The sequence below is a fragment of the Macaca thibetana genome, chromosome 7 (assembly GCF_024542745.1).
Source record: "Macaca thibetana thibetana isolate TM-01 chromosome 7, ASM2454274v1, whole genome shotgun sequence".
Classification (NCBI taxonomy): Eukaryota; Metazoa; Chordata; class Mammalia; order Primates; family Cercopithecidae; genus Macaca; species Macaca thibetana.
In genome coordinates this window covers 110164343-110180739 of record NC_065584.1, presented here as the reverse complement: position 1 = coordinate 110180739, position 16397 = coordinate 110164343, and the positions used below count along the sequence as shown (strand labels likewise).

Below are 16397 nucleotides of genomic sequence, written 5' to 3'. Positions count from 1 at the left end.
CCATAGCTGGGTGCAGGACAAGGGCAGGGACAGGGAAAGGAACCCCTCCGGGGAGGCCGGACCTCCGTTTCCGGAAAGTGTCTGCAGGCCAAAGAAAACACGCAGTGCCCAAATCACATCTTTGGGTTATTGCTTCATGAGCTGTCATGGTAACACATTGCACGGGGCCAGCCCCTGTGCTTGGCTCGAGTGACTGAGAGATGGGTGACGTGACCTGGGAGGCCCCTTCCAGTCTGTGTTTTCAGCAGTGAGGGAGTTTGAGCTGACTGAAACTACACTTGACATCGGGCGAGGCTGCTGCTCAGTGAGGTGCAGCGGGCATGTCTGTGCCACGCCAGGGCATGGGAGCCTTGACCTCTGGGGACGGGAGGCGCCATGGGGCCGGGGCAAGGGCCTGAGTGGAATCCTGGCCTGCACGCTTCACTCCGGGGTCCAGAGTTCGTGTTCTTCTGAACTCTGCAGGACGAGTGACTCACTGGGCATTTATTGACAGGCTGCTTGTGTCAGACCACCTGGGGGTGCTGGCCGCAGAGCCGTTCACAGAACAGTATCTGTGCACTCACAGGGTTGACACTTGAACGTGTGGGCCAAGATGACTTTGAAAAAGGACATGTAAACATGCCACATGGTGCTAAAGTCTTTGTGGAAAAGTAAAGCAGGAAGAAATGAGGGCCTGAGGTGTGTGCCTGTCAGGGTGAACGTGTGTATGCATGTGTGTGAGTGCGTGAGATTGTGCTGTGCATGCGTCTGTGTGTGCATATGTGGTGTGCTGTGGAGAGTATGTGTGTGGGTGTGTACATGTATGTGTGTGGTGTGTACATGTACTTGTGCCTGTGATTGTGGTGTGCTGTAGTGTGTGGTGTGTGTATATGTAGGTACGTGTGTGTATGAATGTGTGATGTGTGTATATGAGTGTGATTATGTGGTGTGTGTGCATGTGTATGTCAGTGTATGTGTGGGTTATACATGCGTGTATGTGTACGTGTTGTGGAATGTGTGTGTATGTGAATGTGAGTGCGTGTGTGAGATTGCAGTGTGCCGTGGAGTGCATGTGTATGTGTGTGGGGTGCTATGGAGTGTGTGTGCATGTGTATGTTTGTGTGTAATGTGCGGTGTGCATGGTGCGCTGTGGGGTGTGTATGCATGTGTGAGTGTGGTGTGCTATGGTGTGTGTGTGTGATGTGCTGTGGTGTGCTGTGGAGTGTGTGTGTGCATGTGCGTGAGGTGCCATGGTTGTGTGTGTGCATGTGTATATAAGTGTGTGTGATATGCTGTGTATATGTGTGTGTGTATGATATGCTGTGTATATGTGATATGTGTGTGCATGTGTATATAAGTGTGTGTGGGTGTGATATGCTGTGTATATGTGATGTGTGTGCATGTGTATATGTGTGTGTGGTGTGCTGCAGTGTATGTGTGTGTGATGTGCCGTGGTTGTGTGTGTGCATGTGTATATAAGTGTGTGTGTGATATGCTGTGTATGTGATATGTGTGTGCATGTGTGTGTGTTATGCTGTGTATATGTGTGTGATATGCTGTGTATATGTGATATGTGTCTGCGTGTGGTGTGCTGCAGTGTATGTGTGTGATGTGCCATGGTTGTGTGTGCATGTGTATATAAGTGTGTGTGGGTGTGATATGCTGTGTATATAAGTGTGTATGTATATGCTGTGTATATGTGATGTGTGTGCATGTGTATATTTGTGTGGTGTGCTGCAGTGTATGTGTGATGTGCCATGGTTGTGTGTGCATGTGTATATAAGTGTGTGTGGGTGTGATATGCTGTGTATATAAGTGTGTATGTATATGCTGTGTATATGTGATATGTGTGTGCATGTGTATATTTGTGTGGTGTGCTGCAGTGTATGTGTGTGATGTGCCGTGGTTGTGTGTGCATGTGTATATAAGTGTGTGTGGGTGTGATATGCTGTGTATATAAGTGTGTGTGATATGCTGTGTATGTGTGTATGATATGCTGTGTATATGTGAGATGTGTGTGCATGTGTATAGATGTGTGTGTGAGATATGCTGTGTATATGTGATATGTGTGTGCATGTGTATATGTGTGTGTGGGTGTGATATGCTGTGTATGTGTGTGTGATATGCTGTGTATATGTGATATGTGTGTGCATGTGTATATGTGTGTGTGGTGTGCTGCAGTGTATGTGTGTGTGATATGCCATGGTTGTGTGTGCATGTGTATATAAGTGTGGGTGTGATATGCTGTGTATGTGTGTGTGATATGCTGTGTATATGTGATACGTGTGTGCATGTGTATATATGTGTGTGTGATATGCTGTGTATAGGTGATATGTGTGTGCATGGGTGTATATTTGTGTGGTGTGCTGCAGTGTATGTGTGTGTGATGTGCCGTGGTTGTGTGTGCATGCATGTGTGTGGAGAGGCCTGAAGCAGCCGAGGCCGTGGGAGGGTCCGGAGAGGCAGCCTTGCCGCCGGCGTGCGTTTCTTAGACGGGGCGCGGTGCGTTCTGGGAGCGCTGGGGGCGGGGTGGCGCGGGGGCCGACGGGAGACGGGGGAGAGGCCGCAGTGGGAGGTGGTGGATAAAGCTGGGTTCCTGGTTCCTGCGCCTGGAGGGCCGGGGGAAGCCCTAGGAGAAGGAAAGGGTGCGCTCTTCAGAGGCAGACGCTGGTGGGAGGCAGGGCTGGGGGCCTTCCTCTGGCGGGGGCCGCGTGCCGGGCAGGCTGGGGGTGACCGCGGCCTGTGTGAGGGCGTCACGCTGCTGTGAAGAACTGAGACGGGGCAACCGACGCGGGAAAGGGGTTTCGTTGGCTCCCAGCGCGCAGGCCGGACGGCGTGACTGGGAGGCCTCGGGAAACTCCGTCGTGGCGGAAAAAGGCGATCACGTGGCGGGAGAGCACGAGCCCCGGAGAAGGTAAACAACCCGAGGACGCACTATGGAGAGCGGCGTGGGGGGAGGGGGAAACCGCCGCCACGATCCAGGAACCTCCCACCCGGCCCCTCGCAGTTTGGGTGTGGGTGAGATTTGGGTGGCGACCCGGAGCCAAGCCCTGTGAGTGCCGGACGCGGCCGGGCTGCACTTTTCCGTGGAGGACTCTGAGGGCAGACGGGGTGAGCCGTCGGGGGGCCGCACGGGGAGAATCACAGCCTTGGCTGGGGTGGAGGGGAGTGGGGCTGTGCCGGGTCCAGGGCAGCGAAGCCGGATGAACACGGGAGAGCCTGGGGGTCTCAGGCTGGCTGGTGCCGGGCTCTGGAGCCCCGAGCAGGGCGTCTGAGAGCAGAATGTCGGTTCGCAAGGCCTGGGCAATGACCAGGAGCAAGGCACATCCTCGGGAAGATAAGAGCGGGGGCCAAAGGGCAGGAAGGACCCTGGAAGGACCAGACTTGTGGGTGCAAAGAATGGAAGCAGGGCCTTGGGGTCAGGAGGAGCCGCAGGGAAGGCGGAACGGTGGCCACGCGTTGGGGAATCAGCTGCGGAACCCACAGAGCGCGAGATTCCCTTGGATTGGAGAGGGCAGCCCGTCTGCAGGCAACCGGGAAAAGCGAGGTGGACGTGCTGCCTGCAGTCCCTATGGTATAGACACTTTGGGAAGAGGGTGCAGGCTGCTGTGTCCTCTGTGGGGAGCACACCAGAGGCTTCTTGTCCACATTCTGAGTCTAGTCTCTAGGGCAGCCTGGCATTAGCATGGTTCAGTCACCTCCCCAGGTGACTCTAGGGTACAGCCGGGGTCCATAGCCCTGGAACTAGACTCAGAGTTGAAGGCAGTTCCGAGACATGTGTTTGCACAGGACTCTACCGTGTGTGACCGTAGTAGCAGCCCCTGCCAGGCCTCAGGGTGGGAGGGGGAGAGAGGCTCTTGGATTGGAGACCCCCGAGGGTAGGGCACAGTGGCAGATCATGCAAGAAGGCTGTGGACATGTGGAGGGAGGACATCTTGCCAGGAGGGCAAACACTCGTCTGCTTTCTGCCTCTCTGCATTTGTTCGTTCTGAATATTGCATGTGAATGAAATCCTATGCCATGTGGCTTCCCTCTTGTGACTGGCTTCTTTCACTCAGCATCATATTCTCAAAGATCATCCATGCTGTACCCCGTGTCAGTACTTCATTCCTTTTCATGGCTTCATAGTATTCCACTGTATGGATATGCCACATTGTGTGTGTCCATTCATCTGTTGATGGACGTTTTAGTTGTTTTCACCTTTTGGCCGTTTTACATAGAACTGCTGTGAACATCAGTGTACAAGTTTTTGTTTGAACACCTGTTTTTTCAGTTCTTTCGTGTATAGACAGGTAGTCCCTGACTTAAGATTTTTTGACTTTACAATGGAGGGAAAGCACTACACACTCAGTAGAAACTGTACTTTTGAGTACCCATGTAACCATTCTGTTTTTCACTTTCAATAAATTACATGTGATATTCAACACTTTATTATAAAGTAGGTTTTATGTTAGATTATTTTGCCCAACTATAGGCTAATAAAGTGCTCTGAGCATGTTTAAGGTAGGCTAGACTAAGCTATGATGTTTGGTAGGTTAGTTGTGTTAAATGCATATTTTGCTTACAGTATTTTCAGCATATGGTGGGTTATCGGTAGGTGACCCCAGTGTAAGCTGAGCAGCACCTGCGTTTAGGAGTGGAATTGTGGGTCATATGGGAATTCTATGTTTAACTGATTGAGAGACTGCCAAAGTGTTTTCTATAGCAGCTGCAGCATTTTACAGTTCCACCAACAACCCATGAGGGTTCCGATTCCTCCACATCCTCTACAACACTTATTTAATTTTAGTTTCGTGGTCATCCTAGTGGCTGTAGAGGTGGTATGTGATTGTGTTTTTGATTTGCATTTTACTAATGAATCTAGGATGTCTTTCTATTTATTTGTGTTTTAAAAAAAGTTTCAACATTTGATAATTTTCAGTATACAAGACTTGTACTTCTTTGGCTAAAATTATTTGCGAAGTATTTTTGACTCTATTGTAAATGAAATAGTTTTCCTACTTTTGCTTATTGCTAGTGTGTTTCCTCTTCAGGCTTTTTATTGCTGGCATATGAAATCGGTGCAACTGATTTTTGATGAGTTGATTTTGTATCCTGCAACACTGCTGAATTTGTCTATTAGCTCTAACTGTGGGTGTGTTCTTATATTTTGTACATATGAGGGCATATGATATGTAAGCAAAGATAGTTTTATTTCTTCCTTTAAAATTTAGATGCCTTTTACTTATTTTTCTTGCCTGATTGCTCTGGCTGGAACTTCCTATAAAATGTTGCAAAAGAGGGCATACTTGTCTGGTTCCTGCTCTTAAGGGAGAAAGGGTGCAGTCTTGTCATTGAGTATGATGTCAGCTGCAGATTTCTCATACATACTTTTTATCATGTTGGGGAAGTTCTGTTTCTAGTTTATTGAGTTAATTTTTCATCAACAGATAATGTATCTTGTGAGTTCCTTTTTTGGTATCAATTGAATTGATCATTTTTTTCCTCTTCATTCTGTTAATGTGATGTATTGCATTAACTTTTGTATATTGAATGACTGTTGCGTTTCTGGGATAAATCCCACTTGATCATGACATGTAATCCCTTAAATGCTCCTGGATTCAGTTTGCTAGCATTGTGTTAAAGATTTTTGCATATATATTCATAGGGGATATTGTTCTGTAGTTTTCTTTTCTTGCGATGTCTTTGCCTGGCTTTGTAATGATGACCTCATAGAAAGAGAAGTTTCCTCCTCTCCAGAGTTTGAGAAGGACTGGTGTTGATTCTTCGTTAAATAGTTGGTAGGATTCCCAGAAAAGCTATCTGATCGTGGGCTTTTCTTTGCTGGAAAGTTTTGATCACTGATTCAACCTCGTTGCTTGCTCTAGATCTGTTCAGATTTTCCATTTTCTTTGTGAGTTAGTTCCCTGCATACGTCTTTCCAGGGAAACCCCTGTCAGGTCGAAACCAACAAACGTGATTCCTTGGGTGTAAGATCCACTCTGCTGTTTCCAGAAATGTCCACGTGGAAACTCGGCCTGCCGTATTCCAGACAGCTGCTGTACTGTGTCGCGGGGCAGAGCTACTACAAGCTGAAGTCCTGCAGTGTTCTCCTGCCCGGTTTCAGTGGCACACATTCCTTGGTTATTACCCCGTGACGGTCTTTCAGCATGCTGGTAAGGTTGATTCTGCCAGCTTTTGTCAAGTTTTCCAGCATTTCTTAGCAGGAACACCTCAGAGGTCCCTGCCTCACCACTTTTGCTGATGTCACACCTATTAAGTAAACTTTTCTTACACACTCGCGGTTTTATGAAACGATACTTCTTTTATTGTGGAGTTTAAAGATTCTCACCATTTTCTTCTCTCACCTGACCCTCTGATGTCCCATTCACCCCAGGCTTCTGTGTCTGGATCACACCAGCCATGTCCTTCTGTTATGACTTGGTTTACTAGTTTTTGACTTCCTTTCTGACAGAACTGGGGAATCTTTAGGGGGGATGGTCTCTCAGATTTGAGTCTTATAAATAATGTTTCTTTGTGTGTGTGCATTTCCAAATAAATGCAACTGAGGCAGGGCGTGTCTTTCACATTTTATTTCTCTGTTGTCTTATTTTTATGTGTCCATGTTCATCTCTCTGCTCTCCTCTCCCACTGTCTGAGACCTCACTGTGTAGCCCTGCCTGCCTTGGACGGTGGTTTGCTGTCAGGTAGCTGCTGTGTAAGGACCCACAGCACTCACACCTAATGGTTGTTCCTGTGTCTGCAGCAACCAGCGGATGCTCTGGAGGCTCCATGTGGTGCTGTCCCGGGCTGCCGTGCAGCTGACTGTGCTTAATCCCAGGTGATTTAGTGCTGGAGAAAACAACAGGCAGGCCAGCCACTGAAAAATAGATGTGCTTATCAAATACGTGTTTTCTTTGTGTGCAAATTGAATTACGGAGTTTTCACAACAGGAAGGGCAGGACCTTTGAGATGACTTGCTCAATGTCTTCGTTTTACAAAATTAGGGAATGAAATTCACAAAAATCCATCAAGCAGCAGCTCTCTCCCTCCCGGGAGAGCATCCCCCCTGCAGCCCCACATAATTGCCAGGATCTCCATCCACACGGTCTTCTCCTTGGGTTTTCACTAGACCTGGTCTGGCAGCTGAGTTTGTAGATTCCTGCATGGCGCAGTCAAAGGAAACTGAGAAGGGGCCTCGTTCTCTAATGTGTGTTCCTGGCACACATCCCCAATCTGAACCCTACCCCATGGACTCCTCTAGACAGGCAGCCATTGGGATGAGAGAGAAGATCTCCCCTGGAACGGGTGCTCACTCAGAGAGTGCCTGAGCATTGTGTCCCTGGCACCTGGGGCTTGAAGCCAGCGAGGAAAGGAGTGTAAAATGAGAAGGGAACAGACCAGTGTCACATGTGGCTGGGTTGGTGAGGTGGAGGCAGGAAAGCTGTGATGAAGTGGAGGGCTGTAGCCAGGCTGATTCAGCCACAGTCTGGCTCTGACACTGTGTGACAGTGGGCAGACCCTCACATGCCCTCCTCCTTGGTTTTCCCGTCTGTGCAATGGTGGTGATGATGATAATAGTCAGGAGTCCTGAGAAAAGCGTATGAAGCACTGAACAGTCCACTGGTGCTCTCTGAGAGTCAACTGTCGTGACATTGTAAGTACTATTTGTTATGAGCTGCTAAGCCCTGTGGCTCCCTGCTGGAGTCGAGCACTCTGCTGTTCATATATACAAGGTCCAGTCCTGAGTGTGCGTTCTCTTGACCTCTAATGTTGATCCTCTGTTGGACATACAGAAAGATTATGCATGGTCGTAGTTGTGATGTTTTTGTAAAAAGAAAGGCCCTTAAAATTTTTATTTTTAAAAATTTTAGAAAAATAACAGGCTGGAAAATTTTGGCAACAATATTTGGGCACTCAAGATAGAAACCCAATTTCCAGTGTGGTGGATGCTCTGTATGTCAAAGAGTGACATAAAGAGCCCCCAAAAAGGAACTTCAGAAGGCATTGACACTATTGCACCTTTTTAAATATCACGGTCACTTCAGCGTGTAAATGGCCTCATGCCATACTTCATGCTGGGAGGCACACAGCACAGTGGCTCACGGTTTGGTCGGAATACCTGGTTTCAAAGCCAGTGCCATGGGACACCTTCTCAGCCCCATGACCCTGCACTTAAAAACTAAAGATGGTAATAGCAATATTAGTCCTCCTGCCGCTGTTCTATCACCTGACGTTGGTTTTATGCATGCAGATCACATTGCACAGTCTTTGGCACATGGGAGACACACAGTTACCCATAGTGGCTGTGAGTGTTTACTCCATACAGCCCGCAGACCTGTATTAAGCTGGCTGCTTCCACGAGTCCCATCCTGGGTTCTGTGCCAAGGACTCAGGTGCTTGCCTTTTCCATTTTAGAGTGAAGGCCGCAGCAGTCAAGCCTTCAGAAGCTGCAGGGGTGAGCATTATTTCCTCATTACTCCTTTGGAGACCAGGGTCCAGAGAGCCTGAGGGCATCGTCCAAGGCATTTGGGGTGCTGAGGGTTTCCAGATGAGGACTTTCAGGCTCTGCAGCTTTTTACTGCACCAGCTGCCTTCTTAAAAAGTTGTCTGCCTCCATGTTTGCAGTGTGCTTAGTCTAGAAAGCAGCGTCTCCCAGTCTCAGCCCCAGATAATAGATGATCTTGGTTTAATGTGTTTGGAGTGTGGCCGTACAGATGGGATTGACCTTCCTGGATTCTAAGAAAAGCTTCTGGGCCTAAGGAGGCCCAGATTCCTGGGGCTCAGGAAACGTAAGTAGAGGGAAGCAGTTCTGCAGGGAGCAGGGAGAGCCTTCCCTCGGAACTGGGCCTGAGAGCAGTTATGTCACGTTGTGTTTATGCTGCACTCAAAAGATTTTTTTTTCTGGTTACAGAAAGGTATTTATTGTTGAAATTTAAAAATATAGAAAAACACAAGGAAGAAAAAATCCTAGATATTACCATTTACATTTTAGTATATAGTTTTCCCAATATACACATTATGACAACACACATACACAAAATTTACACAGAAAATAGCATTTTTCTAGCCTATTTTATATATAAGACACATCACAATTATCTGTGTCTACACCATGGTTTCTTTTCTTTACAGCTATGCCTCAAAGTTCTGCCTCAGTCTCTAAGCCTAATACGCTGTCCACCCTCTGAGAGGCAGCATCTCTGCAATTGAACAGGGCTGGATTGTCACCACGTTGATGTCTCCCATTGTCAGTTTTCTTAAAAAATCACATTTCAGTAACAAATTCCACAAGGACTTTGGACTTAGACTGTCTTGTCACCGTCATGTCAGCAGCGAACGGCTCAGGCCCCTGTGTGGCTGACTCTTGGCAAACTCTGTTGAGTGAAGGCATTTATATGGTTGTTTTGGCAAAAGTGCCTGGATTACAGAACTTTGCTATGGTATAAGAATTGGTAAATGCGTATGCAGACACACACATGCTTCTGTGATGATAAAGGAGAGTTCGGGAAATCAAGACACACCCCATCTACTTTCTTGAGACAGGTGTGGGAAACACACGGTTTCTCATCACAGTGATTTCCCGTGGGTAGGTCTCCGTCTCCATGTAGATGCTGGCGAGTGTGCTGGAAGGTGTGGTATCTTACAGCGAACTCCTTCCTCGTGGCATCACATGCGGTTGTCTCTCATAATTTAATTATTTGTAAAATTGTCCCACAGTTTTTATAACCGAGTGTATACTCATCACTTTCTAGCAGAGAATGATGCCACAGCATGGGAGAGGAGACAAGTATCATCTGCTCCCCATTCTCTCACTGAACTTAGGTTTTTCTGTTGGGATGTTTTGCTTCAAGCAGCGAGAGACTGGGAATTTAGTGTCCTCCCAGCGGAGCGCAGGAGGAGAGACCTGGTCTGGGAAGCACGTGCCTTCCTCCTGGCTCTGCCTGTTCTGACTTCCTCTTCCTCACCAACCCCAGTTTTCAGACATGGACGCCTGATCCCTTCTCTGCATGCAGAAACTGAGCTCCTCCTGGCTGCGGGATTTCCCTCAGGACCCTCCTTCCCTTCCTGGGCACCCACGACAACTCTCCCATTTCCAGCAGTTCAGCCCAACCTGGATTGTCGCATCTCATCAACAGCCACCATATGGTCAGGCTGGCAGGCTGCAGATCCTTGCATTCGGAAATGCTCCAATTCATCACGTACAGTTCCCAGCAAAATAGAGCCAGTCAGCTCATACTAACTCATGACAAATTGTTCTTTCACGATTCACAGTGGGCACCATCACACAGAGCCGGCTCCTGGTTTCCGCGTGTCTTTTCCTCGTGTTTGTCATTTAGCTTAGCAAATATTTATTGAGCACAACTGCGTAGGGGCTCCAGGCTCAGCACTGCTGAGCATCCTGAGTGGAATCAGAGCAAGTCTCTGCCGCTCAGAAGCATCTAGTGCAGTAAAGGGGTGAAACATGTCATCTGGGCAGCCAGATGAATCATTGTGCCTCTGCTGTGTTTTGCAGATCAGAGACAACTGTATCTTCCAGCAGAGAGATGATTCGCTAATTGCTCACCTTTGTTTGTGCTCACAGCTCATTCATCTTTGGTCTTTGAAGCCAGGGCTGCTGAGCTGGAAACTCAAATTGTCTTAGGACAAGGATCTCTGCACAAGGCATGAAATTGGAACCAGCATTTACCTTCTCATTGTCAGTAGCTCTGTGTACACATTTCATTTTTGTATCTTCCGGGAGGGACCAATAACTATAAGATACTAACTTCTGTTTGCATGTTTTTCAAATCTGGAACCAGTTTCCAATAATTAATACATTCACACTGGGTCAGAAAAGGGACAAGTTTTGGATCCTGTCCACCTTCTTTTTGCACTTGTTACTGTTTTTCTATTGCTGATGTGTCCAGCTCTACATGAAAGCACTTGGGAACCACACAAATGTGTTTCTTTTCTTTTTCTTTTCTTTTCTTTTTTCTTTTTCTTTTTGAGAACAAGTCTCACTCTGTTGCTCAAGACTGGAGTCCAGTGGCCCGATCTCGGCTCACTGCAACCTCTGCCTTCTGGGTTCAAGCAATACTTCTGCCTCAGCCTCCCAAGTAGCTGGGATTAAAGGAACGTGCCACCATACCTGGCTTTTTTTTTTTTTTTGTATTTTTAGTAGAGACAGGGTTTCACCATGTTTGCCAGGCCGGTCTCAGACTCCTGACCTCAGGTGATCCTCCTTGCTTTGGCCTCCCAAAGTGCTGGGGTTACAGGTGTGAGCCACTGCGCCCGACCTTGAATGCGTTTCTAGTGTCAGTTCCTTCTACCAGACTTTGAGCTCTGGTGGGCAGATACTTGGAGATGCTGTCCTGCCGCCTGGCACGTAAGAAATGGAAGGGCAGAGGCAGCTGCCCAGAAAGGCTGCAGATGCTTTAAGGCAAGAGTGTGGGTTCCTGGGGACCCTGGGCACTTGGGGCTTAGAAAGACCGACCTGTTTTTCTGGGGTTAGGAAGAAAGAGTATCTTCCCTGTAGACACAGCTCACCTCATTCACAACTTTTCCTGAGGCATGGAAAAATTTTAGTTATTTTTACTTCTCTCCTTCCCTCCTTCCTTCCCTCCTTCCTTCCCTCCCTCTTTTACTTCCTTTCTTTTTTCTCTCTCTTTTTCTTTCTTTCTTTCTTTCTCCTCTTTCTTTCTCTTTCTTTCTTTCTTTTTTCTTTCTTTCTTTCTTTCTTTCTTTCTTTCTTTTCTTTCTTTCTTTCTTTCTTTCTTTCTTTCTTTCTTTCTTTCTTTCTTTCTTTCTTTCTTTCTCCTTATCTCTCCTTCCTTTTGCCAACACCTCCCAATCATTTTTGTCTTTCAGGATTGCAGCTTTAATTATAATATTCTCTAAATTTTCTGTTCACCCTACCGCAGCGATACTTAACTGGCGCGATTCTGTCTCCCACCTACCCAGTCCCCACTGCGAAGACTTTGGCAGTGACTGCAGGTGTTCTGCTGCTGCAGCCGTGGGGAGGTGTGCTACTGGCAGTGAGTGGGCCAAGGCCAGGCAGGCCACTCAGCAGCCTCAATATGCAGGAAAGGTCCCTCCCTAAGGATTATCTGGCCCAAAATGTCATACTGTCAAGGATTTGAGAAATGCTGCCCTGGAGAATAAGGATATCCACGATAAATTACATTATGATAATATTGTGAGCCTGCTGTCATTATTAGCTAATTTTTTTTCTTCTTAAATCTATTATCCTTTTTTTTAATCAGATGTGTTATAAGAAGAGAAGGAATTAAAAGAAAAAAGAAAGAAACTGTAGCAACAAAGTCCTGGGTAACATAAAGAGTTAGGCCTGAATGATTTGGAGTTATCACAATTTTAGTGTTTTAAATTTTTGTTAATATGCTCTGAAAACATAGGAAGAGAAGATTCAGTCTTTTAAAAAATACTGTATGTTGGCCAGGCATGGTGGCTTATATCTGTAATGCCAGCACTTTGAGAGGCCAAGGCGAGTGGGTCAGCTGAAGTCAGGAGTTCAAGACCAGCCTCACCAACATGGTGAAACACCATCTCTACTAAAAATACAAAAATTAGCCAGGCATGGTGACAGGCGCCTGTAGTCCTAGCTACTCAGGAGGAGACGGGAGAATTGCTTGACCCTGGGAGGCAGAGGTTGCGGTGAGCTGAGAGTGCACCACTGCACTCCAGCCAGTGTGACAGACAGAGACTCTGGCTCAAAAAACCAAACCAAACCAAACCAAACACACACACACACACACACACACACACACACACAAAACTGAATGTCAGTATCTCAGGACCTAATTTTGAAGATATATTTTCCTTTTTTTAAAGCCAACTTGATTTGGGCATTAGGAAGAGGAAATATTTTGTTAGTTTTTAAATAAGAAGTTTGACAAAGTTGTCATCAAAATTATTTTAGAAAGAGTTTGAGCCTTCCCTAAACCTGTTCCAGGATTTAGTACTAAAAGTCTCCTAAGTCTAGTAGGACAAGCAAAGTCTCTACTTGTTCAAGTAAATTAGAAATTCTTGCAGAATTCATATGTGGCAAATTACCATATGGGAAATGACAAAAAGAAATGATTCAAGAAACCTAAAAATCCTCCATATACTAGATAAAATGTGTCATACTTTTATCTAGCGTGGCGCAGAGTCTTCTAGTGCCAGTCAAGATGGAGCTGCCCCTTTGCTCTTGGTTTCCTCTTAGGACCAGAAGTCCCTGGTCATGACGAAACAAGCCAGCACAGGAAAAGAAGAAGGTGGATTGCCTGGGGACCTTGGGACTTAAGGGACAACATAGGATGAGTTAGCCCCAGTCCCGTAATATGTCTGAAGTGCCAAGGATGTGATCAAAACTCACTTGACAAACAGCAGAACAGGAAAGACACCCTTGAATAAGAGAATGAAATGAGCTTTGCCAACAGCAAGATGAATGAGTTGTTGATTATCGGGCAAAATATGTAGTATGCAGAGAAAATACTTAGACAATAACATCTGAATAATGAGACGGTGAAAGGATCTAAATGGAAGTAGGTTTTCTACACTTCACTCAAAGTGCTAAGCCACTCTGATGACAGTAGACTGTGGTAAGTTGTTGTGTTACTTGCTTGGGCTGCCATAACCAAGTACCACAGACTGGGCGCTTTATTTTCTCACTGTTCTGGAGGCTGGAAGTTCAAGATCATCAGATTTGGTGCCTTCTGAGGCCTCTCTCCTTGGCTCATAGCTGGCTGTTGTCTTCTTATGTCTTCGCGTGGTTTCCCCTGTTTGTTTGTGCCTGTGTTCAAATTTTCTCTTCTTACAATTTTTCTTTTCATATTAGATTAGAACCTACCCTAGTGGCCTCATTTTAACATCATCACCTCTTTAAAGACCCAATTTCCAAATTCAGTGACATTCTAAAGTGCTGGGGGTAGGACTTCAACATTTGAATTTTGAAGGGACACAATTCAGCCCCTACCATTTATGTATTCATATTGTAATATCCAGAGCAACCACAAAGAAAACTGTATAAGTCATATACTAAAAACACTATAAATAAAACAAAAAATCCCATAAAATGTTTAAGAATCCCTGGAAAGATAAGAAAAGAGAAATAGAATGAGAAACAAAGGGGAAGAAAACACAAAAAACACCAGCCATCAATATGAGCAATGAAACCTGGTATATCCCAGTACGGGGCGGAGCAAGATGGCCGAATAGGAACAGCTCCAGTCTCCAACTCCCAGCACGAGCGACACAGAAGACGGGTGATTTCTGCATTTTCAACTGAGGTACTGGGTTCATCTCACTAGGGAGTGCCGGACAATCGGTGCTGGTCAGCTGCTGCAGCCCGACCAGCGAGAGCTGAAGCAGGGCGAGGCATCGCCTCACCTGGGAAGTGCAAGGGGAAAGGGACTCCCTTTTCCTAGCCAGGGGAAGAGAGACACACAACACCTGGAAAATCGGGTAACTCCCACCCCAATACTGCGCTTTAAGCAAACAGGCACACCAGGAGATTATATCCCACACCTGGCTGGGAGGGTCCCACGCCCACGGAGCCTCCCTCATTGCTAGCACAGCAGTCTGCGATCTAACCTCAAGGCAGCAGCGAGGCTGGGGGAGGGGCGCCCGCCATTGCTGAGGCTTAAGTAGGTAAACAAAGCCTCTGGGAAGCTCGAACTGGGTGGAGCTCACAGCAGCTCAAGGAAACCTGCCTGTCTCTGTAGACTCCATCTCTGGGGACAGGGCACAGATAAACAACAAAAGCAGCAGAAACCTCTGCAGACCTAAATGACTCTGTCTGACAGCTTTGAAGAGAGCAGTGGATCTCCCAACATGGAGGTTGAGATCTGAGAAGGGACAGACTGCCTGCTTATGTGGGTCCCTGACCCCTGAGTAGCCTAACTGGGAGACATCCCCCACTAGGGGCAGTCTGACACCCCACACCTCACAGGGGGGAGTACACCCCTGAGAGGAAGCCTCCAAAGCAAGAATCAGACAGGTACACTCGCTGTTCAGCAATATTCTATCTTCTGCAGCCTCTGCTGCTGACACCCAGGCAAACAGGGTCTGGAGTGGACCTCAAGCAATCTCCAGCAGACCTACAGCTGAGGGTCCTGACTGTTAGAAGGAAAACTATCAAACAGGAAGGACACCTACACCAAAACCCCATCAGTACGTCACCATCATCACCAAAGACCAGAGGCAGATAAAACCACAAAGATGGGGGAAAAGCAGGGCAGAAAAGCTGGAAATTCAAAAAATAAGAGCGCAACTCCCCTGGCAAAGGAGCGCAGCTCATCGCCAGCAACGGATCAAAGCTTGACGGAGAATGACTTTGACGAGATGAGAGAAGAAGGCTTTAGTCCATCAAACTTCTCAGAGCTAAAGGAGGAATTACGTACCCAGCGCAAAGAAACTAAAAATCTTCAAAAAAAAGTGGAAGAATTGATGGCTAGAGTAATTAATGCAGAGAAGGTCATAAACGAAATGAAAGAGATGAAAACCATGACACGAGAAATACGTGACAAATGCACAAGCTTCAGTAACCGACTCGATCAACTGGAAGAAAGAGTATCAGCGATTGAGGATCAAATGAATGAAATGAAGCGAGAAGAGAAACCAAAAGAAAAAAGAAGAAAAAGAAATGAACAAAGCCTGCAAGAAGTATGGGATTATGTAAAAAGACCAAATCTACTTCTGATTGGGGTGCCTGAAAGTGAGGGGGAAAATGGACCCAAGTTGGAAAACACTCTTCAGGATATCATCCAGGAGAACTTCCCCAACCTAGTAGGGCAGGCCAACATTCAAATCCAGGAAATACAGAGAACGCCACAAAGATACTCCTCGAGAAGAGCAACTCCAAGACACATAATTGTCAGATTCACCAAAGTTGAAATGAAGGAAAAAATCTTAAGGGCAGCCAGACAGAAAGGTCGGGTTACCCACAAAACACAAAGGGAAGCCCATCAGACTAACAGCAGATCTCTCGGCAGAAACTCTACAAGCCAGAAGAGAGTGGGGGCCAATATTCAACATTCTTAAAGAAAAGAATTTTAAACCCAGAATTTCATATCCAGCCAAACTAAGTTTCATAAGTGAAGGAAAAATAAAATCCTTTAAAGATAAGTAAATGCTTAGAGATTTTGTCACCACTAGGCCTGCCTTACAAGAGACCCTGAAGGAAGCACTAAACATGGAAAGGAACAACTGGTACCAGCCATTGCAAAAACATGCCAAAATGTAAAGACCATCGAGGCTAGGAAGAAACTGCATCAACTAACGAGCAAAATAACCAGTTAATATCATAATGACAGGATCAAGTTCACACATAACAATATTAACCTTAAATGTAAATGGATTAAATGCTCCAATTAAAAGACACAGACTGGCAAACTGGATAAAGAGTCAAGACCCATCAGTCTGCTGTATTCAGGAGACCCATCTCACACGCAGAGACA

At 46.4% G+C, this 16397-nt stretch overlaps 1 protein-coding gene across 2 annotated transcripts in view; it reads left to right on the top strand.

The window, feature by feature from the left end:
- The window catches only part of GABRG3 (gamma-aminobutyric acid type A receptor subunit gamma3), a 570535-nt gene that overhangs the window by 120847 nt on the left and 433291 nt on the right, over window positions 1–16397 (top strand). Inside the window, exon 1 of one of the 2 annotated variants that reach the window (XM_050796153.1) lies at window positions 2542–2893. The exons of the other annotated variant lie outside the window; for it this stretch is intronic. The gene's annotated coding sequence lies outside the window, so the exon portion shown is untranslated. Of the gene's footprint in view, window positions 1–2541; window positions 2894–16397 lie in introns of those variants that run through there. 2 annotated transcript variants of the gene reach the window in all.